The following is a 27,463-nucleotide window of genomic DNA, read 5'->3' on the forward strand; positions in this document are numbered from 1 at the left end:
GTGTGTGGGGCCCCACTTGTTCAGATGACCCTGGACATGGGAACGGCCTCTCCTTAGGGGTCTCAGTTCAACGTGATTGCATTTGCAGGGGATAATCAATGTGTGTGGCTGACACAAATCCGGAGAGCCCCAAAGGCCTCAGGTATGTCCCTTACCAAGGTCAAGGGCCAGCCTCTGCGAGCCGCTGATCTCTGACTTCTCCCCTGGAGGGCTTTGCCCTCGCATCCTCACATCTTCCTGAATCCCAAGGCGTGAGTGTATCCCACGCCCACGCCCAGGACACCCCATCGCCCCCACCAAACAGCCCTGGCAACGTGTCATCAGCCGCCTTGCGTTTTGCAGCTTCAGCAGGCTCGTCGCCCACAGCGTGAAAGATGGGATGGAAATGTGGAATGCCTGTCGATGGCGTGGCAGGAGGAGAGCCGGGAAACCTGCAAAAATAAACTGTGTGTGTGTCGATTCATCACTGGAGACGTGTCTGCATAAATACACCCACAGCATGGACTATTCTGACCAGTCTCTTTAGGGATCCAAGTGTTCCCATGGGTGTGTGTGTGTGTGTGTGTGTGTGTGTGTGTGTGTACACGTCTGCCAGGGTGGTGATATCTGTGTGAGCGTTCGTTGTGTCTCAGCAAATAAAAGCTCTGGAGAAAACCTGGAAGGATGCGCCCAACCCCGAGGCAGGGATTATTTCCTGAAGGTGAGGCCGTGAGGTCAGGGTGGTTGTTTTACAAGCTGCTCTGCTCTGTTTCACAAGCGTGGATCATTAAAAAAAAATAAAAGATATCTAATTCGTGTTTTAAAATTAGCGTCCCCCTCCCTCGGGGCGAGCATCCCGGAGACTCGCCCTCCTCCGATTCCTGCACCGCGCCCCCTGCCGGCAGGAGGTCCGTCAGCGCTGCCTCCTGCACCGGGGTGGAGACCGCCCCCGGGCCTTTGCGAAGCGGTTTGACCCAGAAGCATTGCGAGGCCCAGGAACCTACCCCTCTTTCCGCCCCTGGGGCTCTCCTGGGGCCCTGACGTGCCTGTAGCCGGAGGGAACCGCAGCGGTGCTCAGGGGCCCCCATCCCATCCCCCGGCGGCCGCGAGGCCAAAGGAGGGGCAGAGACATTCTGGCTTTTGAAATTCTTATTTTAACCTCTTTTCCGCCAGTCCGTAGGTCCGCTAGAGTGGGGGCAACAGCCACCTCCCCGCCCCGTCCCCACCCTGGGACACAGTCAGGGCTCTGTGCACCCATGCGGGTGGTGGGGGCGATAGAGGGGAGAATTGCTTGCTGGTGTCTGAGGCCGTGCCATGGCTTGGGGTTGGGGTGGGGCGAATTCGGAAGGTGTGAGTGGGTTCGTGGGTTCAGGCCTCTAAGGACCGGGAAGAGAGAGTTCCTGACCGGAGAGAAAAAGGGAAAAGAGATGCCCAGCAGAGGAAAGGCCTGCGGGGGGAAGGAGCCAGATGCTGTGTTCCTGGGTGGGGAACAGCCCTCGCATGAGGCTTGGGAGGGTGTCTAGGGGCTGGGAGGTGGAAGGAGATGTGGACATGAGATGCGGCCACTAGGGAGGACCATTAAAAGTCCTGGAAAAGGGGCGCCTGGGCGGCTCAGTTGGTCGGGCGTCAGACTTCCGCGCAGGTTGTGATCTCGCGGTTCGCGCGTTCAGGTCCAGCGTCGGGCTCTGTGCTGACAAACAGCTCAGAGCCTGGAGCCTGCTTTGGATTCATTCTCATTCTCTCTCTCTCTCTCTCTCTCTCTCTCTCCCCCTCTCTCTCTCCCCCTCTCTCTCTCCTTCCCTCCCCTGTTCATGCTCTGCCTCTGTCTCTCAAGAACAAATAAATGTTTAAAAAAATTTTTATAATAAAAAAATCAAAATAGAAGTCCTGAAAAACATCATCAGGGAAATACAAATCAAAACCACAAGGAGATACCACCTCACACCTGTCAGAATGGCCAACATGAACTCAGGCAACAACAGATGTTGGCGAGGATGCGGAGAGAGAGGATCTCTTTTGCATTGTTGGTGGGAACGCAAACTGGTGCAGCCACTCTGGAAAACAGTATGGAGGGTCCTCAAAAAACTAAAAATAGAACTACCCTACCACCCAGCAACTGCACTCCTAGGCATCTATCCACCGGATACAGGTGTGCTGTTTCGAAGGGGCACATTCACCCCCATGTTTATAGCAGCACAAACAACAATAGCCCAAGTATGGCAAGAGCCCAAATGTCCATCGATGGATGAATGGATAAAGATGTGGTGTGTGTATCTCACACACACACACACACACACACACACACACACACACACACACAATGGAGTATTACTCGGCAATCAGAATGAAATCTTGCCATTTGCAACTAGGTGGGTGAAACTAGAAAGTATTATGCTAAGCGAAATTAGTCAGAGAAAGACAAATATCATATGATTTCAGTCATATGAGCAATTTAAGATACAAAACAGATAAACATAAGGGAAGGGAAGCAAAAATAATATAAAAACAAGGAGGGGGACAAAACAGAAGAGACTCTTAAATACAGAGAACAAACTGAGGGTTGCTGGAGGGGTTGTGGGTGGGCGGATGGTCTAAAAGGGCAAGGGGCATTAAGGAGGACACTTGTCGGGATGAGCCCTGGGTGTTACACGTAGGGGATGAATCACTGGAATCTACTCCTGAAATCATTATTGCACTAAATGCCAACTAACTTGGATGTAAATTTTAAAAAACACACAAAGAAAAAAGTCCTGTAAAACAAATCCATCCAAGAGTGGATCCTCCTTGAACATTTCTTTCTGGGTGGGCCAGCTTGGCAGGGGGTTGGGTCAGTGACACTTACACCTCTGCAAAGAGCAAAGGCAAACAGGGGATTGCAACTGAGACCTTGAAAGAGACAGGTACATCCAGCCTGTTGGTCACTGATTGAACCAGAGACTGGCTGCCCTGGAGAGTGGAGTGCAGGAAGGGCCTGCTCCAGGAGGCAAGAACAACTAGCATGCCCAGGACTAATCCTTGTGCTGAGATAATTACCTCATGATGGGTGCCTGCGTGGCTCAGTTGGTTAAGCGTCTGACTTTGGCTCAGGTTGTGATCTCGAGGTTCATGGGTTTGAGCCCCACATCGGGCTCTGTGCTGACTGCGCAGAGCCTGCTTGGGATTCTCTCTCTCCCTCTCAATTCCCACTCCTTCCCCGCTCACGTGCTCTCTCTCTCTCAAAAATAAATAAGTAAACTTAAAAAAAAATCACCTCGGGGCCCTAGGGGCCTGACTCATTCAACCCCGTCTGCCTACCTGGCCCTGACTGCTTTTAAACCCCACTCACTGGCTCATTGCACACCACCCCCCCGTTCATCCATCTGCCACAGAGAAGGGTGTATTGTGGGGCACACAGGGTCACACAGAGGGCGGAAGGGAGAGCCTAGAGCTGCGGTCCTGCACCTGCCCCAAAAGGAACCTCAGCATTCACCATCACCACCCCCAAGCAGGGTCTTTGACCGGCTTGAGCCGAACCTCTGTCCTGAATGCTCTGCTCACCAGTGTAGCCCAGTACCTTTCACACGGGGATGCCTTTGCTTGGGAAGTTCCTCTGCCTGGAGTGCCCTTACCTGGGCCCAGCAGAGGTCCCATGCTTCAGAGCTGAAGCTTTCCCAGACCTCTCCTGAGCGTGGGTCCCCTCGGCCGAGACAGGTTGTCTTACCTCTGGGTTTTCAGTGCCAACACAGGGCACACAGTAGGCACATAATAGGTGCAGACCGAGTGTATTCCTCACCCACCAACCGGATAAAGACTCAGCCTGCCCTCGGAGCCTTGGTTTTCCAGCTGTGGAATAGATGCTGGGAAGAGAGCCATGACCTGTCCCTCCAGGAGCGACATGGGGACCGTTCGGAATCCACCCCCTATGAGCCTCTGGGCTGCCATCAACCCAGAGATTTCTACTTGGGGGCCTTGGAGCAGGATGAGTGGATGTTTTTTTCCTCCGAGATCAAACCCAGGGGCCCCCTCGCGTGTCTCGCCTCCTGGGTGCCCGCTCTGAACCACAGAGGACGAGAGCCCCTGACAGGTAGAGATGCCAAGCCTAGGCAAGGAGCAGACACTTCTCCAGGATGGGCCAGGGAGGAGAGGAGGGCCAGGCCCGGTGACCCTAAGGGCAGATCACAGCCACCAGCCCGAGGTGACCTCAGGAGGCTGCCAGGGGCATTTATAAACAGCCAGGCCAAACCACAGACATCAGTGGCCTGTAAAAGGCACTGCTTGTAAAATGAACTCTGCTGTCCCAACTTCTATCTCTTGTGCCTTTTCCAACAATGGATTTGGTTCACGTCACATTCTAGTGTACGAGATAAAAGCTCAACGGGTCAAGTTCCCTCAACCAGGACTCTATTAACTAACCATCTGCCACGTGTCAGGCCTCAGGGGGAGGGACATGGAAATACTGTTATTACAACATATAGATAATAATATAAAGCAACGTTGAGCCAAACAAGCTAGATCCAAGAGACCACATACTGCATGATTCCATTTAGATTAAAAAATTAACTCGTAGAGGTAAAGGTCAAAACAGTAGCTGCCCTCGGTGGAGGCTCCTGGGGGACTGGAAGGTGCTATGACTCGATCCGCACGGAGCCACACTGTGGACATATGGGAACATTCATCCGGTCACTCACAAAGATTTTGTACTTTAATTTTTTTTTAATGTTTATTGGTTTTTGAGAGAGACAGACAGAGAGTGAGCAGGGAGGGGCGGAGAGAGAGGGAGACACAGAATCCAAAGAGGCTCTAGGCTCTGAGCTGTCAGCACAGAGCCCGACACAAGGTTCGAACTCACGAACTGAGAGATCGTGACCTGAGCCGAAGTCGGACGCTCAACCGACGGAGCCCCCCAGGCGCCCCAAGATTTTGTACTTTAATGTAAATACACCAATAAAGCTACTATAATAACAGACTGCTAGACTAATGTTAGCTCAAGCCGCTTCCATGCTGGCAGGCAGGGCTGTCTCCACTGCTGTGTCCCCAGGGCCGAGCACAGGGCAGCGCCGTGACGGGTGCCCGGGCTCCGGGTGGCAGCTCCCTCCACGCTTCCTCACGGTGGCAAATGATCATCAATACCCCCGTTTCACAACCACCGAGACTGCAGCTCCGCGGCAGCCGGTCTTGTCTGACTCCAAAGCTCTTCCCAGAAAGTTCTGTGGCCACCCCAGCTCTGGGAGGGGAGACGGAGAGGTGAGTCAGAAGATGAGCGTGAGCTTCCGGCGAGCACCAGGGCCGGCTACCATGGCCAGGCTACCAGGAGCCGGAGAGGGAGGGGCCTGAGAGCCACAGGACGCGGTGCGCAGGCTGAGCCTTAAGGATGGATGAGGTTTCGACCAGCAAAAACTGGAGGGACAGCAGCCCAGGTGGAAGAAACAGCAGGAGCAAAGGGCTGGAGAGAGGAGAGCACAAGGTGTGGTCAGGACAGGGGTGCCCAGGTTGGGCTGGTACATAGGAGCTAGAGGAGGCTCAGCAGGGCGGATGTGACTGGCACAGCCACAGGCTGGCACCAGGGAATGTTGGGTTCTTCCGGGAACTCTGGGGTCCCGAGAAAGGTCCGGGATGCTTTAATAAGATGATGCCAAACATGATCTGCTTTTGAGCTGGTGTCAGCCAGCGATGCCTGGATCAGAAAAGAGGAGCATTAGGGCGGGATGCATCTGACGTCAGTCATCTGCCTAGGCACAGAGCTTTGGGCCACCTGAAATCCGGGACACACCCCAAGCCCCTCCAGCAGTGGGTGGCTCTGCTGAGACACTCATGGCTGTGATCCCTGGTCAGGGCCCCAGACGCCTCCTCCAAGCAGAGGCAGGGAGGACAAGGATCTGTCGGGTGGCCTAGGCAGGGACGTAGGGACACGGGGCTCAGAGAGAAGAAAATCAAGATGCCCTTGAATTCCATCTCAAGCATGGCCGCTGTTGGCCCTCTGTAGGGAATGTGGGATGGGACCGAGCTTTATTTTCATCCAAAAAGCTGTTACTACACCAAGGGAGCATCTGAAAATTGTGACATCTTAGGACTGAAGCTGTATATATGCAATATATGATGTTGGTTTCCACTTAAGATTGTATTGCAATAAGGACGGTGGAAGGAAGGAGGAAGAAAGAAGAAAAAACATCATCATGTCATTACTCATACTGGGGAGTCAATAGATAATCTTCGGGGAAATGAAGGATGAAGTGTGTTATATAAAATTATAAAGGTAACCATAGGTACGCAGCTACAAAATTTCCAAGACGCCAAAAGAAACGCTTGTCCCCAAATTAAGCAAATATTTTATAACCTACAAAAATAGAAAGCATCAAATAAATTGACTTAATTGGGACTGAGATAGATTTGTCACATTGATATATGCAAGTGGGTTGTTAACTCATCTGTAAAAGGAAATGCCTGGCAGATGGTTCACATTCAGCCTTAAGCTGGAGGCAGGAGACACTCCCCAAACAAGAAGACTCAGAACAAAAATACAACGATGGTGCAAGGGGTAACAGGCAATGTCAACAAACAGAAAGCAGGGGTCAAGTTCAAGGCAAAATATTGTTTGAAGTCAAGAGGAGCACTTTATTTTAATTTTCTCAAATGTTTATCTATTCTTGAGGCAGAGCACGAACAGGGAAGGAGCAGCAGGGAGGGAGGGAGACGGAGGATCCGAAGAAGGCTCTGTGCTGGCGGCAGAGAGCCTGACGCGGGGCTAGAACTCACAAACCCTGAGATCATGACCTGAGCTGAAGTCACATGCTTAACCAACTGAACCACCCACGTGTCCCAAGAGGAGCATTTTATAACGATGAATACGGGTGGCTCAGCCGGTTAAGCATCCGACTTCGGCTCAGGTCATGGTCTCATCATTTGTGGGCTCGAGCCCCACATCCGGCTCTGTGCTGACAGCTCGGAGCCTGGAGCCTGCTTCAGATTCTGTGTCTCCCTCTCTCTGCCCTCCCTGCTCACACTTTGTCTCTCTCTCAAAAATAAACATTGAAAAGTAAAATAAAATAAATCCAGTAGGTATATATATATATATATTTTCAATTTTAAATAGCTAAGTCAGTAACTGGTCTGGTCAGAAGAAGAAAGGAATAAGGAGTGCCTGGCTGGCTCAATCTGTTAAGCGTGGGACTCTTGAGTTCAGCTCAGGCCATGATGTCAGGGTTGGCGAGTTGGAGCCCCGCATGGGGTTCTGCGCTGACAACATGGAGCCTGCTTGGGATTCTCTCTGCCTCTCTCTGCCCCTCCCCTGCTCATGCTCTCTCTCTCTCTCAAAATAAACAAAAGTTAAAAAAATAATAAAAAAAATGTAAAACAAGGAATAACATACAAATACACTAAAGGAAAAGATAACTGGGGCAAACTTTTCACTGCACACCCTTTGGTGCCTTTTGAGCTGCCCTTCGACAGCGCCTGAGGCCATCCGGGACAAATCAGTAAGGTCCGATTTGGCGTCCCAAGCTTTGGCAAAGCCCTTGCTGCCACGGGGGCGAGCGGCCTCCGCAGCAGGACATGCTACCCCCCAGGAGAGTCTGTTTTCCCGAAGCTGCGCTCTGCCCGCGTCCTGGTGCGTTGGCTTCTTCTGGGCGCTAAGATGCATGCTATTTCCGTGGGTTGAACCCTGGGTGCCGAGGGTCCCCCCCCTTGGACGCTGAGGAGCACCTCCCTCCCCTGCCACTGCCTGAAGGGTGCAGGCCGCTCAAGGGTGCCCCGCGGGTCGGAGAGGCCAGGGGGCGCGTCCCTGCCTCCCAGCCTGCACACCTCACAAGGAGCCACCGGCATCGCCAGGGGCTTCTCCAGCTGCATCTACCCCCCCTCCCCCCCAGTCGCTCGAGAGTAAGGGAGGAGAGGTGGTCCTGGCCAACTTCCGCCCTTTACCTCGCCCTGATGGGCCCCCAAGGAGCCTGGGGCTGCAGCTAGGGAGGGGCCCCTGTGCAGGAAGAGCCCTCTGGGAGAAACGTCCCCAGAGAACGATACTTCCAGGCCGGGAGAGTAGCGAGGGGGCCCTGGAATGCCGGGGAGTCCAGTGCCCGGGCAGCAGGGAAGGCTTCCTGGAGGAAGCGGCGTGCAGGTCGGGACCTCACAAAGGGGGTGGAGCGTTACGCGGGAGGAGAAGGGACTCGTAATTCCAACGGCCCCCTGCAGGCCCCGCGACCCTCAGAGACCAGGAGCTGAGGCTTCTCAGGGAATGGGTGGGGCGGGGACTACGTGCCAGACCCTACGAGAAACGATCGCGGCCCGGGGACGCCGGATGGCCTCGGAGAACACACGTCACAGGAAGTCCGTAGGAACTGGTCATTCAGCCAAGTGGACATCCCAGGATTGCTGATCGCCTACCGGCCGGGCATTCGAATTGGTGCGCTCCGGTGGCCCGACGCGCCCTGTGCCGCCCCCTGCTGGCGCTTCGGTCCGCGGCTAGCTGCGCCGCCGCCGGGTCGACGCGGGTAGCTCTAGAACCCAGCGCGGCGACTGGCTACCCCGGATCAGGTGTCCCCGTCCCGACCAACCAGCGGGGGAGGCGGGGTCTCGCCGCCGGGCTATGGGCGGGGCGGCGGGGCTGATGGGTCCGCCCACATCGGCGCTGGGAGAGCAGAGCTGAGCTGCTGGGGGCCTCGCCGAGACCGCAGGCTCCGGCGCCTTGGAGCCGGTGCTCCCGCCTCCCTTCCCCACCCAGCGGCTGGAGCAAAGTTTTCAAACCCCAGAGTGGCTTTTTGGGGGATAAAGGCACAAATACTTGTCATGCCCCAGACTCTGCGGATCTGGGCCCTGCGGCCTCAGGGTCACTCCTCTGGCCTTGAATTTCCCTCCAGCTTTCACTCCAGCTACCCTGGCCCTCTGCCACCTGCTCCCTCCAACCCCAGACCTAGACCCAGCCTGTGTCCTCTGCTTAGCCTGCCCTTCCCCCCACTCCTCCTGGCTTTCTCTGGCTGATCTTTCCAGACCCGGGCTGGCACAGGGTTAAGGTTCCGTTGGGGGTTTGTGCAGATCCTAGGGTCTTCCTTTTTCCCTGCACGGACCACCCTGCCCTGGGCGGCTGGCCTGCTGTCTACGCCCCATGACCTTTCATCTCTGTATCTCCCTGCCCCAAGCAGGGGTACATAGTACATAGTAGGTACATAGTAGGCACTTAGCCCCTGTATTGATGCCCTTATGTTGATATGAACCAAGGAGAGAGATGATGGCTAAGGAACTAACAACCCATCATCTGAGTCCCAGGCCCCACGCCAGGCACTGTCGTAGGGCTGGCTGACTGACATTCAGTTAGGTGATAGCCCTGGAAGTGAGGAACTGGGGTCCCCTCTTCCTGGGGAGTCAGGGAAGGCCAAGAAACTGAATGGCTGGCCCAGGGTTCCTCAGCTGCACTGGTCAGGGGCAGGACTGGCTGGCTGTGGACACCGCTTTGCCAGGCAGCCTGGGCCTGGGGTCTCTGCTGGGGAAAACTGATGGGCAGTCCCTCTAAGGGAGGGTCAGGGCCTGGAGTAGACTGAAAAGGGAAGAGGACTTGGGGGAGGTGAGTGCGGGTGTGTGCTCAGGACAAGCACAAGCCTCCACTACTGTCCAGTGACTGCATGGGCACCTTGAAGGTCCCTCAAAGCCCTGCTGTCCCCTCAGCCCCATCTCTTCAACTGCCACCCCCAACCCCTTCTCCAACTACACTGACCCATGTCAGCTCCCACACTAAGGCCCCCGGGCCTTTGCACGTGCTGCTCCCTCCTGGATCCACCCAGGCCTGCCTCCATCACATTGTCAGGGCCCATGTCTACTTTCCAGACCGAATCTTGCTGAGCACTGGCCCCGACCAAGTCCTGAGGACAAGCACATGCCGAGACATGAATTCAAATCCAGCCCCTCTGCCTGACACATTTATGGCTGCCCTCAGAGAACGGCTTATCAGTGGGCTCACAAAAAAGCGCAGTCTACGGAGGGACCACTCTGCTGATTTGCTGGCATCGAGCTGGGGCTTTGGTGGACATGGAACCCCCAGGACCCAGCCTGCAAGGTCAGATTGTGAAAAGGGCCTTTTGGTTTCAAAAAGGCTTGTTGACATGAATGCCTCTCACTTCAGCAACATCTGAGAGTGAAAATAGTCTGCTTCATCAGAGGCTGGTCCCTCTGTGCAGACGGCCTGCGCCCGCCCCCACCATCAGGCCAGTGGGGCCGCGGGGCTCCCCCCTCCATAGTGAGCCGGAACTCAGAGAGGCTCAGCACTGAATCCTGTGTGACAGTGGGCAAGTGACTTCACCCCTCTGATCCTCCATTTCTCCATTTTCTTCCTCTCTTCTTGCTTTAGCTTTCATTTCCAATAAAATAGTAGGTACCCATTTTTAAAGAACAGCTAGAACTCTAGGGCTTGGAATGGCAAACAGCAGTCCCCTGTTCCTGCTCCACCCAGCCTGGGTTCTCCCCCTCAGAAGCAGACATTGCACTCTTCTAAATGTTTTTTCTGGCTCTCATCTTTACACGTGTGACAGGCTTATGCTGACAGTTGCTGATTTTTTTGCCTTTAGAAAATCCAGTGACTGCCTGCAGCTGAGAGATGAGGATTTAGCTCAGTTAATCTGCTGTCTCTTTAGACTTGCTAATTCCGGACTTTTCATATAAATGGGATCACCTAACCTGTGGCCTTCAGTGGCTGGCATCTTTCACTGGGCATCATGTGGTCAAGGTTCCTCTATACTGTAGCATGAATCAATACTTCATTCCTTTTTAAGGCCAAATAATATTCCATCACTGTCACGCATTGTTTTAACCTGCTTTAAAAAAAATAATTTTTTTTTTTTTTTTTAAAAGATATGAGGAAGGTAACACATTGCTGCAAGCAGTCCTCTCTGAAATGGGAGCCCGGCAAGGTGCTCCTGCTGCTGGCAAGGGCTTAAAGAACCCAGGGGCGCCTGGGGGGCTCAGTCGGTTGAGTGTCTGACTTCCGCTCAGGTCATGATCTCGCGGTTCGTGGGTTCGAGCCCCGTGTCAGGCTCGCTGCTGTCAGCCCAGGCCCCCTTTGGATCCTCTGTCTCCCTCTTTCTCTGTCCCTCCCCAGCTCACACTTTCTCAAAAATAAATAAACCTTAAAAAAAACAAAAAAAAGAACTTAAGGAGCGCAGCGGGGCATGACTTTATCATTCATTCTTTCATTCATTGACTCACGCACTCACTCATTCCACCAACACTGAGCACCGGTGTTGAGCGGGGCCCTGGCGACCCAGAGACGGGGCAGCGCCAGCCTTTGCCGGGGTCAGTCTAGCATGCAAACACCTGAGCTCACTGCACATGCTCTGAGCAGACACTGGGGGGTGGGGGGCGAGAGTGAGGGGGACCACGTGCTGTGGGCGGGACAGATGGAAGGCTTTGAAGGAGACACCGGAGAGGTGGCAGATGGGGCAGGGGATGGGAAAGCCTGGCAGAAAGAACAGCATGTACAAAGGCCCAGAAGCATCAAAACTGGCCCGGTCCCTTCCTTTTAAAGAGACCCACGCAGTCAACCGCACTTTCCTTCTCTGCCCCTCACCTCACCCACTTCTGTCTTAGTTCCTCTTGAACAACTGTATTACCCAGAGCAGGGGCTCTCAACCCGGGGTCCACAGAGAACCCTGGGGAAAGGGAGGCCAGAGGATGGGAGCCTGGGGTTTCTGAAATTGGACAGAAAAAAACTTACATCCTCATTTTTACCCACCTCTGATATTTACTTTCCTGTCAGTTAGGAACGGGGGCCACAAACCTCAGCGGTGACTTTCTCACCAACAGAAATCCAGATATTTTCAAATCACTTAAAAAAAAATTTTTTTTTTTTACATTTATTTATTTTTGAGAGACAGAGAGGGAAAGAGACAGAGCATGGGCAGGGAGAGGCAGGGAGGGGCAGAGAGAGAGGGAGACACCGAATCCCAAGCAGGCTCCAGGCTCTGAGCTGCCACCAGAGAGCCCGACGCGGGGCTCGAACTCATGAACTGTGAGATCGTGACCTGAGCAGAAGTCGGACGCTCAACCGACTGAGCCACCCAGGTGCCCCTCAAGTCACATTTCAACTGAATCAAAAAATCTCTAAATATCATTTACACTGCTACTTCAAAATGATAAATTTTATTTATTAAAAAAATTTTTTTTAATGTTTATTTATTTTTGAGAGAGAGACAGAGTGTGAGTTGGGGAGGGCAGAGAGAGAGGGAGACACAGAATCTGAAGCAGGTTCCAGGCTCTGAGCTGTCAGCACAGAGCCCGATGTGGGGCTCGAACCGACAAACTGTGTGATCGTGACCTAAGCCGAAGTCAGACGCTCAACCGACTGAGCCACCCAGGCGCCCCCAAAATGGTAAAGTTTAGACTTACAGCTTTGGTATTGCTATTTAATGTTAATAAATACACTACTCCATTCCACATGTATTTAAAACTTTTATGAATTGCTTTTCTACATGATTGGTTTCCTCCATGTACTTATTTAAAAATACTGTTTTGGAGGGCACCTGGGTGGCCCAGTAGGTTAAGTGTCCAACTCTGGATTTTGACTCAGGTCAGCCTGCTTGGGATTCTCTCTCTCTCTCTCTCTCTCTCTCTGTCTCCTCCCTCTATACCTCTCCCTCCACTCATGCTCTCTCTAAAAATAAATAAAAATAAAATAAAATAAAATAAAATAAAATAAAATAAAATAAAATCTCTTGGGGAACACCTGGCTGGGCTCAGTCAGAAGAGCATGTGATGCTCGATCTCAGGGTCGTGAGTTTGAGCCCCATGTTGGGCCACAGAGATGACTAAAATCAATAAATAACTTAAAGAAATAGAAATAAAGATATTGTTTTGAGGAGTTCATATGCTTCTCCAGTCGGCCTCAAGGGTCCATGGCATGCAAAGGTCAAAGGTGCCTTATCTAGAGAGAGGGCAAGTCACTGGGGTGGGGTGAGAGCCAGCAGGCAGGGAGGGGCACACTGCCAGGGATAGGACAGCTGTAAGGACTGGCCACCCAGCCCATGGAGCACAGAGACCCAGTGGGGCCTGTCAGGAAGGGAGGTTGCCAGGCACATCCCCACCCGGGGCCATCTAGCACAGCCCCCAACCCTGAACTTTGAGGGTATAGCCCCAGTGTACCAGGAGATCTGAGCACACCCTCTGTGTGATGCAGGCGAGGAGGCCGAGTGGGAAAGAGGACAGAGGTCTCCAGATGTCCTGCAGAGTGCCAGTGCTCAGGCGGCACGGCCCCAGCCCCACTCCCCCATCTGTCCAAAGCTGCAGAGCTCTGGGTTCTGAGCCAGGCAGAGGTCCAAGGGCCCTCAACAGAAAGGGATCCTTCAGGCCCCTAGTGGTTATGACCAAATCCCAGCATTGTTACAGATGTGGAGACTGAGGCCCAGAGAGGCCAAGTGACTAGTCTGAGGTCACACAGTGAGTTGATGGCCCGGCCACTAGAACCCAGGCCTCTGGACTCCCCAGCGGGGTCTGTGGCCGCCATGGCCCGTGAAGGCAGTGGGTAGAGCAGGTCTGGTGTGATACTGAGGTGGAGGACAGAATGCACATTTCTGTGTTCCTACAGGAAGATGTATGTAGTAAGAAAAGTGAAAAACTTGGGCCCCCAAGCCAGGACACAGGACCCACAACTCTACCCATTATACAGACATTTTAAAGTTTATTTATTTGTTTAGAGAGAGCAAGAGTGGGGGAGGGGCAGAGAAAGAGAGAGACAGAGAGAGGGAGAGAGAGAATCCAGAGGAGGCTCCACACTGTCAGTGCAGAGCCCGAAGCGGGGCTCGAACTCACAAACCGCGACATTGCGACCTGAGCCGAAAGCAAGAGTCAGGTGGTCAACTGACTGAGCCACCTAGGCACCCCTGGACCTGTCTGTCGACCAAGTGAACAACTAGAAACATATGCCTGCCCTCTGGGAAGACCCACTTGAGGACAGAATAATTCTATGCAAAGCGTTTTTTTAAGGTATTAAAAAATATTTTTTAATATTTACTTTTTAAGAGAGAGAAAGACAGAGGGCCAGCAGGGGAGGGGCAGACAGAGAGAGGGAGACACAGAATCTGAAACAGGCTCCAGGCTCTAAGTCAGCACAGAGCCCGATGTGGGGCTCGAACTCACAGACGGCGAGATCATGACCTGAGCCGAAGTTGGACGCTCAACCGACCCAGGCGTCACCCAGGCGCCCAAGATTCATTCATTCATTCATTCATTCAGAGACAGAGCACAAGTGGGGGATGGGCAGAGAGAGGAGACACAGAATCTGAAGCGGGCTCCAGGCTTTGAGCTGTCAGCACAGAGCCTGACGGGGGCTTGAACTCACGAACCGTGAGATCATGACCTGGGCCAAAGTCGGACGCTCAACCGACTGAGCCACCCAGGAACCCAAGATACTATTTTTTACATGTTTGTTTGTTTGTTTATTTATTTAGAGAGTGAGTGGGGAAGGGGCAGAAAGAGAGGGGGGACAGAGGATCCGAAGCGGGCTCCAGGTTCACAGCAGAGAGTCTGATGCGGGGTTCGAACCCACGAACCGTGAGATCATGACCTGAGCTGAAGTCGGACTCAACTGACTGAGCCACCCAGGCGCCCCAATGCAAAGCAGTTTTGATAACAGGCAGACACAGAGAGCCCAGGAGAAAGGGGGCCCAAGCTCGCTGGAAGTGGTGGCCTCAGTGTCGTGAAGGGTCCAGGGAGGGCAGTCTTTGGTAGCGATCTGCATGGACGGAAGCCCCGAGACAGGAAGCCCAGGTGTGCCACAAGCTGTGTGGGGCGGAGCAGAGGGAGGGTGGGCAGGTGGCGTGGTCCGACAGGATGGGAAGGAAGGAATGTGGCGCCGAGCCGGAGCGGACCTTCCCACGGAGCAGACTCCGGCCCCGACGGCCCCACCCGGGGTTCTCAGATGCGTTCAGGGAGCCAAGAGCTCCCGCCTTGGGTAAACGCGGAACACAGAGAAAGAGGGAAGTGCCCAGTTCCAGTTCGTCTGTGAGGCAATCATGACCTTGACGGCAAAACCTGAGACGGGAAATGAGAGAGAGAGAAAAGCACAGGGCAGTCTCACTCGTGGACACGGACGCAAAATTCCCACACGGGGAACGAACTGAAGCTGGCAGGAGACTACGCCACGGTCAAGCCGGGTTTGTCCCAGGAGCGCGAGTCGGGCTCCGTATCGGAAAACTCAGCAGAATCTACTTCAGGGAAAAAAAGAAGTCATTACCATCCTCTCTAGGGTTGCAGATACAATCGAAGATCCGTTCGTGAGAAGAACCCTTAGCAAAACCCTTCGCGAGGGACCTCCTCGCCCTGACCAAGGCCCTGATCAATCACAAACCCCCATGACATCACAGACAATGCCGGGGCACCGAGTGTTCCCCTGCAGGCCTGGACACACGACCAAGATCCCCGTTGTTCCCACTGCCAGCACGGGTCAGACGGTACTGGAGGTCCTGGTCAGGCCCGTACGGCAAGGGGGAGAAAAAAGTAGCAAAGATTCGAAAGGAAAACACAGAACTGGCATTATTTTGGGGCACCTGGGTGGCTCAGTCGGTTCAGCGCCCGACTTTGGTGCAGGTCATGATCTCACGGTTCGGGAGTTCGAGCCCCACGTCGGGCTCTCTGCTGTCAGTGTGGAGCCGCCTTCGCATCCTGTCTCCCCCTTCTCTCTGCCTCTCCCCTGCTTGTGCTCTCTCTCTCTCTCTCTCTCTCTCTCAAAAATAAATAAATAAATAAGCTGGCATTGGGGCACCGGGGTGGCTCAGTTGGTTAAGCATCTGACTTCGGCTCAGGCCACGTGAGTTCGAGCCCCGCGTCCGGGTGAGCTCGAGCCCTGCTTCGGGTGAGTCCTGCTTCTCTCTCTCTCTCTCCCTCTTTCTCTCTGCCCCTCGGGGGATTCTTTCTCTTCCTCTCTCTCAAGTGGCCCCTCTCCCACTTGCACTCCCCCTCTCAAAATAAATACACTTAAAAAAACAATCGCCACGGGGCGCCTGGGTGGCGCAGTCGGTTAAGCATCCGACTTCAGCCAGGTCACGACCTCGCGGTCCGTGAGTTCGAGCCCCGCGTCAGGCTCTGGGCTGATGGCTCGGAGCCTGGAGCCTGTTTCCGATTCTGTGTCTCCCTCTCTCTCTGCCCCTCCCCCGTTCATGCTCTGTCTCTCTCTGTCCCAAAAATAAAAAAAATAAAAAACGTTGAAAAAAAAAAAACAATCGCCAAACTGCTAAAAAAAAAAAAAAAAAAAAAAAACACGAAAAAAAACCCTGGCATTACTTAGAGATGATAGAAAAGTCAAAGAATTAACAGATAATCTACTAGCACGCAGGAGTTTGGCAAGATTGCTGGGAATAAAAATCAATATGCAAAATACCCCCTAAACAACTGAAGCTATAACAATTAGAAAATGAAGTGAGAGAACTGGTTTGGGAAGGCAGTAAAGTACTTAGGAAACAAAACTAAGTGAGGGCGGTCTCTGGTTTCTTTTAAAAAAAAAAGAAAAAGAAAAAAGAAAATGAAGTAAGAACAACCATTTACAAAGACATCGAACATAGGCATCTTACTGAAATATGTCCAAGATCTCTTGGGAGAAAATCATAGAACCCCATCGTGGGGGCACCTGGCTGGCTCAGTCGGAAGAGCATGCGACTCTAGATCTCGGGGTTGTGAGTTCAAGCCCCACGTTGGGCCTAGAGCTTACTTTAAAAAAAAAAAGTTAAGGGATGCCTGGGTGCCTCAGTTGGTTAAGCGACCGACTTCAGCTCAGGTCACGATCTCTCAGTTTGCGAGTTCGAGCCCTGTGTCGGGCTCTGTGCTGACAGCTCAGAGCCTGGAGCCTGCTTCAGATTCCGTGTCTCCTCTCTCTCTCTCTCCCTCTCCCCTGCTCATGCTCTGTGTCTGTCTCTCAATAACAAATAAATGTTAAAAAAATGAGAAAAGAAGAAAAAGTTAAAAAAAAAAAAACCCACAGCTTCATTGTGAGTTAGATGCCTCAGTCAAGTGCCAAGATCGACCACGACCGTAGATTGGAAGACTGAACAGTACAAAAGGAAAGGTCCACTCTCCCCCCGTGACTTGTAAGGTCAGTGCCAGTTAAAACCCTAAGGGGCTAATCACAAAACTCTGCACTGGGCTCACCTGCAGGGGAAGGGAGGGCGGAGGTCAGAACAGGAGGGGTTTCTAGGGGTGAAGCAGTGGTTATGTGGGGGGAGGGGATATTTAACAGTGAGCCCGGTCCACTGCTCTTGGCCGTTATATAAGTGGATGCCCCCCCAAATTATACATCAAGATTTATGAAAATGTGCCTATGCCTTGACCCTGTAACTGTTCTCCTGAAAACAATCCCAAAGGAAAAAAAAAAGCAACAATTTACTCCTTGCCAGCTTTATCTGTAATGCTGAAAACCAGGAGGAAAACAAAAGCCCGTTGGTATCTAGGGGTGGGGTTTGAGTTCCGGCTTTGCCACCTACCAGCTGCTAGACATCATTCCCCCGTGTGAAGTGGCAGGAAAAGCACCCAAGCCCTCAGGATGCCCAAAAGGCACCTGGCACCCAGCCAACGGCCCCCTGAAGCCTTTCTGGACGAAGAACGAGGGTTGGATCCCCTCGCCCCACGCCTCCGGGAGACCGCGCTCCCGGGGTCGATGCACCAGCTGGGCTCTGGCCACCTGCCCAGGTGCGCCGGAGACGACGTCCCACCGCTCCAAACCCCCACCACTCTGCTCTTCTCCGTGCGTCACCCCAGCTTCCTGCCTCCTGCACCCCCAGCGCGGTTCCACCAGCCGCTTCAGCTTGCTAAGCCCCATCCCGAACGGGCTCCAGTGAGGTCCAGCTGTCACTGCCCAGCGAAGCTCCCCTCGCCAGCTGCCAGGCTTCATCAGGGCAGGCAGCCACACCTGCCCACGGCACAGCACCTGCTCACATACCTGTCAGGTCCCGGGCTCGAGCTGGCTTCCATGCAACGGCCTGCCTACCCACTGTCGCTCACCTCTGTTCGGATCGGCTTCCACTGCCTGCATTTCCCGTGTTCTGGCTGGGCACAGGGTGAAAGGCAGGTGCCCCTGACCCTGGCATTCATGAGCTCCTGGGTAAGTTAGTGACCAGGCTCCCAACTGACAGCTGTCGTCCATGAGGAGGGCCTCCACAGCCAGATGACCCCACCCATAGCAGCAGGTTAGAGGGAGCCCGAATCCTGCAGTCTTCCCACCCTGGGTCCTGAGCCCCTGGATGCTGTTGTAAGTTAGAGATAAAAGCCCGCGTAGAAACTAGCAGAAATGGCCCATGTTGTAACTTAGGGGGGGTACTTTTCACAGATGCCATTAAATAAGTATTTCGATGTGGAGGGGACCTACCCAGGGACACAGGAGGTTAGCAGTGGAGATAGACAGAAATGCGAGCCCTGACCCACGGTGAGCTCGCCCCTTCCCTGCTTAGCTCTGTGCTTCCACACAAAGCCCTGGTCAGAGGGCCACCAGAGGCAGGGCGCGCGCACTGGGTCCCCTACAGCACCTCCCTCCACAACCAGAGTGAAGGCAGAATCGGGCTCTACAGGCAGAGTCCCAGCCCTGAGGGCCCACACGCCCACACAAGCACAGGTGGCCCGGCCCCTGCCCTTCAAACGCTTTGTCCCACTTAACTCTGTCTTTACCGCGAACCGAGAAGTCAAGTCGTCGTGAAGACGCCCACGCAGAGGAACTGCCCCGGGAGGTCTCCTCCATCCCGTCTGCCCCCCCTTACCACTCCCCTGCAGCTCCAGGCGGCTTCCTCACCTCACCTTAATCATGAGACCGTTGCCCCACTCCAGAAATAGCCTGTACTATTTTTTTTTTTTTTTTTTTTTTTTTTTACAACTTTTAAGCTGATTTAGATTCCAGCCTCATTTAAGGCCTAGTACTTTCTCTCGGATCCTGCCTAGGAATCTGCCCTTAAGATAGAGTCACACCCATGACCTTGGGTCTTCCTCCAGAGTTCCTTGATTGCAAGATGGGTTTTTGGGTTGTCAGTGGGATCAGAACCTTGTAACACCCAGGCACGTGGGTGGCTCGGTCGGTTAAGCATCCGACTCTTGTTTTCAGCTCAGGTCTCCATCTCACCATTCATGAGCTCGAGCCCACGTTGGGCTCTGTGCTGACAGCTCAGAACCTGCTTGCGATTCTCTCTCTCCTTCTTTCTGCCCCTATGCCATCTCTTTAAAACACACACACACACACACACACACACACACACACACGCACACGCACCCCTTAAAAAAACAAAACAACCACCTCGTAAAACCAACCAGCAACTTGGGGTAAGGATGGGGCCCGGCAGGCTCGAAGCGACCCCAGGCGTATGCAACGCACGCTGAATGCAAAGTAGGAAGTGGCACGGTGGTCGTGGTCATTTAGTGGGTTCGGCCCCCTCCCTGCAGCCGAGGGCCTGTTGGGAACTGGGAAGACAGAGGCTCCTGGCAGGGAGGCGACTCCGTCCAGTTCCCAAGTGAGGCTCCGGACGCTGCCTGGCTGCAAACCACTGCGTTCAGAGGTGCTGCTGGGGGTGGGGGGGTGGGGGGGTTGCCCAAGCTGATCCAGGCTTTTTACCCAGCAAGCCTTGAGTGAGCTCTCCATAGGGGTACCGCCCACACACAACGCTTGCGCTCAAGGAGCTTACAATCAAATGAGAGGAAACAGCAGGTCCCCAGACCTGGGGGAGGGGAGGATGGTCTGTTCAGCCTGCTGTCACAAAGCAGCATAGCGGGGAGGCTTACAAACCACAGACACGATTTCTCACAGTCTGAGAGCGAGGTGCCAACACCCGGGTTCTGCGGAGGGCTCTCTTCCAGGCTGCAGACGGCCTCTCCCTTGTCGTGTCCTCACACGGCCCGAGGAGCAGAGGGCCTCCCTGGGGGCCTTGTGTTGAAGGGCACGGACCCCATTCAGGAGGGTTCCCTCCCCGCGCGACCAAATCACCGTCCAAGGGCACCCACGTCCTCACACCTTCACGCTGGGGATTAGGCTGCAACACAGGATTCTGGCGGGGACACAAAGGTTCGGATACTTCAAATAGACAAGGGCCAGCACAGGAGTTAGCTTAACCGAATCACTGGCTGCACTGAAAACATGCGCCGGGGACCCAGGAATGGCTGACCCGCCAAAAAGGGCCCCGGTCAGAAGGTGGGGGCCACCATCGAGGCCACAGGGCCAAGCGCGCACAGCAGGGGAGGTGGGGGTGGGGACAGAGATCAGAGAACAGTGTGGCCGCTGCTGTGGCGAGCTCTCCTGGCGATGCCCAGAAAACATGTCCCGGGAAGCCTCGAGCAGAGAGGGCCCTGTTTCCCAGTTCCCAACACAGATGGCCCTCGGCGAGTGCCGCTTCCCGCTCTAGGTTCAGCCTGTCACATACACGTTGCACGTGCCCACGTACGCCAAAGCCTACCCTTACCATCGGCCTTCCGAGTTGGGCATCTGATCGGAGGGACCCGATTTTCGCCCAGGACCCGTGACCAGGGAGCGCGAGAGAGTTTTTACCTTTCTGGTCTCGGCCTGCCCAGAAGCAGCACACAGAAGAGGGAGCCCAGCCCCAGGCTGGGTGGGAGGAGAGTGGAGACACGAGGCCCAGACACCCGACACTGCCTGTCCACGGGCTGGACGGGGAAGGAAGAAGGCAGGTTCCCGGTTTTGGTGTGTGCCACGGGCGGGCGGTGGGGGGGAACATGAAACACAGCAGCGTGAGGGTGGGCTCGGGGGCCAGAGCTCGGTTTTGCAAACAGAACTCAGAGGCTCTGGGATTCCTTCCCAGGCCTGCATTTCTACAGGGTGCTGGTGAGCTTTTCTGGACAAGGTCATTGATCCGTGGGGAGGAAAATCAATGAAAGCCCATTGACTGAAAAAAATAACGGGCTGGAATTTTTCTAGGGGGAAAAAAAAAAGCTCCAAACCATAAGTCACGTGCTGGCTCTATTAATAGCACATAAAGCCATTGCGGGCAGACAGACAGGTGTGGAATGGACACCCATGACCTCCGTATGAAAGAGGGAGGGTCTGTGGGAGGCTGACACAAGGGGACAGCAAGGGAAAACAAGACGTGGAGAGGGACACTAAAGGATCAGGAAGGGAGAGCCGGGCGCAGGGAACGGGAAATAGCGGGTGCACAGCTGCAGAGGCCACGACACAACTCTACGCAGTTCCCTGTGCATGTAAAAGATAACACCAGGCTTCTAGAAGCAAGTTCTAGCTCCTCACCAGAGTCACTGCCTTAAGCCCTAATTGGCAGAAACGGCCCTGACGCACCCCTCCCTGGTACCCAGGGTGGGGCCACCCGCTTCCCTTGGGTCCCGGGACCTCCCACCCCAGCTTGCTCCAGTTCAACAGAGAGGTTCGTCTTCGATTCTCTATCCTCCCAGAGACTTGCCAAAGGGAAGTGGTATTAGTGAGCGTGCATCCCCGGGCCCTTCCTCCGGGCTCAGGTAGCACAGGGGTGTAGACAGAGAAGCCAAGTGGAGATGAGAGGGAGGCCCCAGCACAGAGCCTGAGCCGGCACCATGAACACTTGGGGGACCTGGCTGGGGGCCCTGGGGCACCAGTTAAAGGGCCAGTGTGCAGAGGGACACCTGGGTGGCTCAGTCGGTTAAGTGTCCGACTTCAGCTCAGGTCATGATCTCACGGTTCATGGGTTCGAGCCCCGCATCAGGGTCTGTGCTGATGGCTCAGAGCTGGAGCTGCTTCAGATTCCGTGTCTCCCTCACTCTCTGCCCCTCCCCCACTTGCACTCTGTCTCTGTCTCTCAAAAATAAAAAAATGTAAAAAAACATTTAAAAAAAAGGGGCCAGTGTGCAGAGAGAGAGCCTGGGGAGGAAGACCTCGGGGACGGCAGGAGCGGCAGGGAGGGACAAGGTACATCTGGGTGCCCGTAGACGGCCTGGAGCGGCTCGAGAGCCAGCTGGCAGAGTAGCAGGGCCCAACAAAGGCTTCCGAGCACAGGTGACCACCATGGGGCCGGCTCAGGCCCAGCGGTGCTGGTCTGGCTGCCACGTCAACCCGGTTGAGGGCAGAAAAGGCACTTGCGGTTCAGCATGGTGCACGGACACCTGGCCTGGGCATCTCAAGTGCTTGGACTACATCAGTTAGAAGGTCTCTTCTGACTCAAGTGCTGCCCCTTCCAGCAAGTTAGTGAGCTCTAACGGCATCTCCTTGTCCTGAAGAGGCTTGGGTGCAGGGCACCTGGCACATGGTCACCCCACGTGTCCTGAACCCTGGGGTCTCTGTGGGGTGGTGACTACCGGGAACCCTGGGTTGCTGGCGAACGGACTCATGGCTGTTTTGCCTTCTGTACAGTTGGCTGGGGAAATGGCCCGACAGCCCCACACAGCCTGGAGGTACAGGCAGGAGTGCGTAGGGCCGCCCTCTCCGGGAGTCGTGACCAGGCCCAGTGAGGGAAGGACATGGGAAGCAGGCGCGAGTGCTTAAAAGCAGCTAACCCTGCACGGCCATCAGGCTTTCAAGCGGGGAGAAAGCGTCCAGGTACTAATTTTCCCTTCCCGCAGAGAGGGAAACGTTACTATTGGCTAAGTGCTCAAGACGTCTGATACAAAATGAGAAATGATGGGGAAAATTAGCACAAATTCAAAATAGATGATGTGGCTTCCCCAAGATTTTCTTCATTTGCTACTTTTCTTTTTTTTTTTTGTTTATTTTTGAAAGAGAGAGAGAGAGAGAGAGAGAGAGAGCAAGCAAGCAGGGAAAGGCGTAGAGAGAGAGGGAGACACAGAATTGGAAGCAGGCTCCAGGCTCTGAGCTGTCAGCACAGAGCCCGATGCGGGGCTCGATCACGACCTGAGCCAAAGTCAGTCACTTAACCAACTGAGCCACGCAGGTGCCCCTCGCTCTCTTTTAAGTAGGCGCCGCACCCAACGTGAGGCTTGAACTCATGACTCTGAGATTACGAGTCGCGTGCTCCACCCACAGAGCCAGCCAGGCATCCCTGCTACTTTCCCTCTGATTACAAAATTCATCCTTGTTTATGCACCCATGTGCGCGGCAGCATTATTCACAACTGAAGTGTGGAAGCAGTCCTGAGTGCCCATGGTGGCACGGACAAGGGTGTGGTGTGTCCACACGAGGCACTTACGGCTCAGCCTCAGGAAGGAAGGGAATTCTGACCCCTGCTCCAACACAGAGGAATCTGCAGGACGTTAAGTGAAACCAGAGGGTCACAAAAGGACACTGCGCAATGTACTTACACACGTGAGGCGCCCAGAACGGTCAACTTCACAGAGGTGGAAAGTGCACGGTCAGCACCAGGGGTTGAAGGGACCGGGCAGGGGGCTTACTGTTCAACAGGAAGTTTCTGTTTTGCAAGCTGATGAGTTCTGGAGATGATGAATTCACAACAGTGTGAATGTGCTCGGTGCCCCTGAACTGTGCCCTTAAAAATGCCCAAGATGGTACATTTTCTGCTTTGTCTTTTATTGCAATAAAAAAAAAAAAAAATCAGGAAAAAGATCCCTTATGTGAAAGCCACACACACATGTAAACAAAGAAAACCACCGCCTAGAATCCCAGTTCCCAGAAGAAAACTGCACTGTTGTGACCTACGTACCTCCTCACTGTTTCTTCTACCTCTCCCCCCCAAAAGCTGGGATTATACAATATACTCAAATGTTCTACATTTTTGATGATTTTACCATAGCAGTTTTTCATATTATTAAAACTGTTTACAAAACTTAAAAGCCAGGGCGCCCGGGTGGCTCAGTTGGTTAAGTGTCAAACTCCTGATCTCGGCTCAGGTCATGATCTCCCCGTTCGTGAGTTTGAGTCCTGCATCGGGCTCTGTACTGAAGGCACAAAGCCTGCTTGGGATTCTCTCTCCTTCTCTCTGCCTTTCACCCGCCTGTGCTCTCTCTCTCTCTCAAAACAAGTAAATAAGCATAAACAATATCCCATCAACCTACCAAGAGAAAATACAGAAGAGCAGCACCTCCTTTGGCATGCCAGCCCTCCGTCCCACTCCCCCTGTTCCCAGAGGGAAATACTCACAGTCCGACCTGTGCCACCATGCCAAGAACAGACCTGTGCAATGGCTCACACAGGCCCCGTGGTACCAGTGGGTTCACAGGTCCATGGTGCTGGACCAACGACCCCAAATCCCTTAGTCCTTTCCTCACAGTCCTAAAATGGCTGCCACAGCCCTAGCCATCACACTGGTTTTTGGGCAGGAAGAAGTAGGACTGTCTTCTCTTCAGGCTGTATCTTTTCATTAGGGAGGCAAAGCCACTTCAGCAGTACACACTCTCCTGAAGATTTCATTGGCCAGAACTGCATTACATTCTCTTTGATTCCTTCTCAGATCAGTCACTGGCTAAAGGAAATACGCTGGCCCTGGCTGTTTGCCCAATCGTGATTTGTCTGCTAAGCAAAGGTAGTTCCTCAGCCCCTTCCCAGGGGATCGAATTTCTCCCTGGTACCTGCCATGAGAAAACTGGGGGTCTGCAAGAAGGAAGTACCTGGTGCTAAGAGTAGTCATCAGCCAGGCCACGGGGACCCCCCAACACATTCTGCTCAACAAACGCATCCGCACGCAGGCATGTGACACAGTAATGCATTCACCTATTTCTCCTGGTTGTTTCTAGATTTATGAATGTGGAACCCCAGGACCCCCCCCCCCCCCCCAAGAGCCAGCTTCTGGTACTGAGCTGGCAGGAGTAGGCTGGATGACAGCCAGGCTACCTCCCCACCTTGATGTTCCTGGGACAGAAGTAGTTTAGAGGACGGAGGTTTACCCCGTTACATTTTGTATACAAGTTGCCAAATTTGGGTCCTATAAAAACAAGTTTGAATTTGGCTAGTTTGCCACCCTGGACGCTGCAAGAGAGGAGTTTAGATAAACTCTGACATCATAAGCTCCCTGCTGGACAGGGCTACCTGCCTGGGTCGCAGCCACAAGGGGACTGCTTCTCTTCTCTCAATGAGTAGGCTTTGCGTGGAGAATTCAATGGTCTGGGGGGAAAGGGGATGAGCAGTGTCCAAGGGAAATCACCACTTAATGGCTGTGACAGATGTGTGCAAGCAGGTCCTAAAACACCTCTGTCTGCAAACAGCATTGCCAACCTGCTAACCGTTGGATTGATACATCAATCAATAAGGCGCTTATTTCCACAGGAAATGGTCTTTTCATGTAGACTCTCTTTGCTGTGGTGGGTGTGATGGGATTTCACCTGCCAACACCATTCGCTTTAAAAGGGATGGATGACGGGCGCCTGGCTGGCTCAGTCGGTGGAGCGTGCGACTCTTGATCTTGGGATCCTGAGTTTGAGACCCATGTTGGGTGTAGAGATTACTTAAATAGATAAAAACTCTAAAATAATAAATAAAATGTAAAAATAAAAGGGCTGGGATGCCTGGGTGGCTCAGTGGATGAAGCGTCCCACTTCAGCTCGGGTCATAATCTCGCGGTCCATGAGTTCGAGCCCCGAGTCGGGCTCTGTGCTGACAGCTCAGAGCCTGGAGCCTGCTTCCGATTCTGTGTCTCCCTTGCTCTCTGCCCCTCCCCCACTCACATTCTGTCTTTTTCTCTCAAAAATGAATACATGTTAAAAAATTTTTTTTTAAAAATAAAAGGGCGGGAGGAGATTGTGTCAGCTTCCTTTCAGCAGGTCAAAATGAGATTATCTTCCCAAAGCACAGTCTACTTAAAGAATTTCCTTTTTGAATATGCCTTTGAGAAATAATTGGAAATACACATCACTTTCCTGTAGCTTGGAGCAAACAGGCTTTGCTTTCTTCACATTATAAACTAATTTCAAGACTGGTGATTTTTCACCGTCTTTCACATGGATTTTCTAGAATGATGTCTAATTTCCAGACACTGTTTACTTGCTTGCAAATGGGAACGTTCACCTCTGGCAAAAAAATCTTACGGACAAGTAGGCTGGGTAAGCTAGAATTCAGAGTTCCCAGAGGGCTTGATTCCTTTAAGACGCCGACAACAGTTTAACCCGGCAAAGAAGCATTTTCCAACCTCCCAATCCCCATCAAAGTAAACAGCCCCTCACTTAACATTTAGGATGTTCCAGGCCCTGAGTGCTCAGAAGCACGGAGACCTGCGAAACTAAGAAGAAACATCCCTGTCTTCCAGAAGCTTCCAACCCAGGAACCGCCTACAGGTAGTTAGAAGACCGCTAGCTGGTCATCAGCTGGGAATATCACATGTATGGGGGACTGGAGACCAGCGAAGGGGTTATTTCTAACTGGAGGATCTGGGGCCTGCCGTGAGGCAGGATCTGAACCGAGTGGACGCTGATGGACATGAGGAAGGCATTCCTTAACGGACGGAGCAAAGGCAGGGAAGCAAGACAACTTTTGTGAGGCTGGGTGTTGGGGGAGGGGGTCGAGGTGGAGCAGGACGGTGCAGGGAAAGCCGTAACGATGAGGGAATTTACTAAGCACCTACTATAGCCAGGAGCACTGTATATATTATTACAATCTGCCATTCCGACAACCTTGAACGTCAACATTCCTATTTTACAGATAAAGAAACTGACCCGAGAGGTTAAGAAACTCATCTAAGATCTCTTAGTTAATTCATCCATGGTGAGACAAATATTCAAATCCAGGTCTCTTATTTGTTTTTTTTTTTTGCTACACCAGGTTTCCTTGAAACCCAGCTAAGGACTCTGGGCTTCGTTCCACGTGCAGCAGGGAAGAGGACAAGGCAACCACACCACTGGGTAGTTCTGCTCAGACAGGCCCCCTGTGTGTCCTGTACTGGGCTGGCCCTGTTCCTCTGGGAGCAACAGGCAAACCAGACACTGTCCTTGCCCTTAAGGAATGTGTGATTTTGTGAGAAAAGCAGACCGGGTGAGAGCCATGTTCATTACAGTGAGAACAATGGTAACTGTGACTGTGGAAATACCCTTCCAAGGAAAGCTTCCCGGAGAGATCACCTGAGCAGTTCTGGAAGATGAGTAAAGTAGGAGGCGGGAAAGGCTGTTTTAGGCAGAGGGAAATGAACAGGGTCTGCAGGTGGCAGGAAGGCGAGTAAACTAGGCGGAAAGGTTCGAAACGCCTCGCGGAGGAGCCGGCCGTCCCGAGGCGCCCGGAGCCCCAGAGGTTTGAAGCGGGGAGCGATGTGGTCCCCTCTGCACGTTAGAAAAATTCAGGGGACCCCTGGCGCAGGAGGACTGGTGGCAGGCGCAGCAGCGGGCTGGCCAAAGGGCAGGTGACGGGGAGCCAGAGCCTCCGTGAGGACAGTAGGAGCGGGAATGGAGAAAAGCGGGCTTTAAAAAATATTTTGGAAGTAAACTCATTAGGAGTTGGTGGCTACACACGGGGGATGAGGGAGCGAGGAGTCCAGGGTGAATTCCCAAGTTCACTGCAAGTGAGTGTGGTGGTGAGGGAAGCCGCTGGAAGAGCAGGGCTGGCGTGGACAGAGAGGTGGTTAGGCGGGTGGTGCGTCCAGGGTGCTGCGGGACAGTGCATGGGGCCATCTGGGACAGCGGGGTGAACAGAATAGAGACGGAAGCTAAGAGCGGTCAGCACGCAGGTGGCTGTTGGGGCCAC

At 53.5% G+C, this 27,463-nt stretch overlaps 1 protein-coding gene across 4 annotated transcripts in view; it reads right to left on the bottom strand.

The window, feature by feature from the left end:
• Window positions 1-27,463, bottom strand: part of DEGS2 (delta 4-desaturase, sphingolipid 2) — a 72,752-nt gene that overhangs the window by 36,452 nt on the left and 8,837 nt on the right. The window lies entirely within an intron of this gene.

The sequence above is a fragment of the Neofelis nebulosa genome, chromosome 7 (genome assembly GCF_028018385.1).
Source record: "Neofelis nebulosa isolate mNeoNeb1 chromosome 7, mNeoNeb1.pri, whole genome shotgun sequence".
Lineage (NCBI taxonomy): Eukaryota > Metazoa > Chordata > Mammalia > Carnivora > Felidae > Neofelis > Neofelis nebulosa.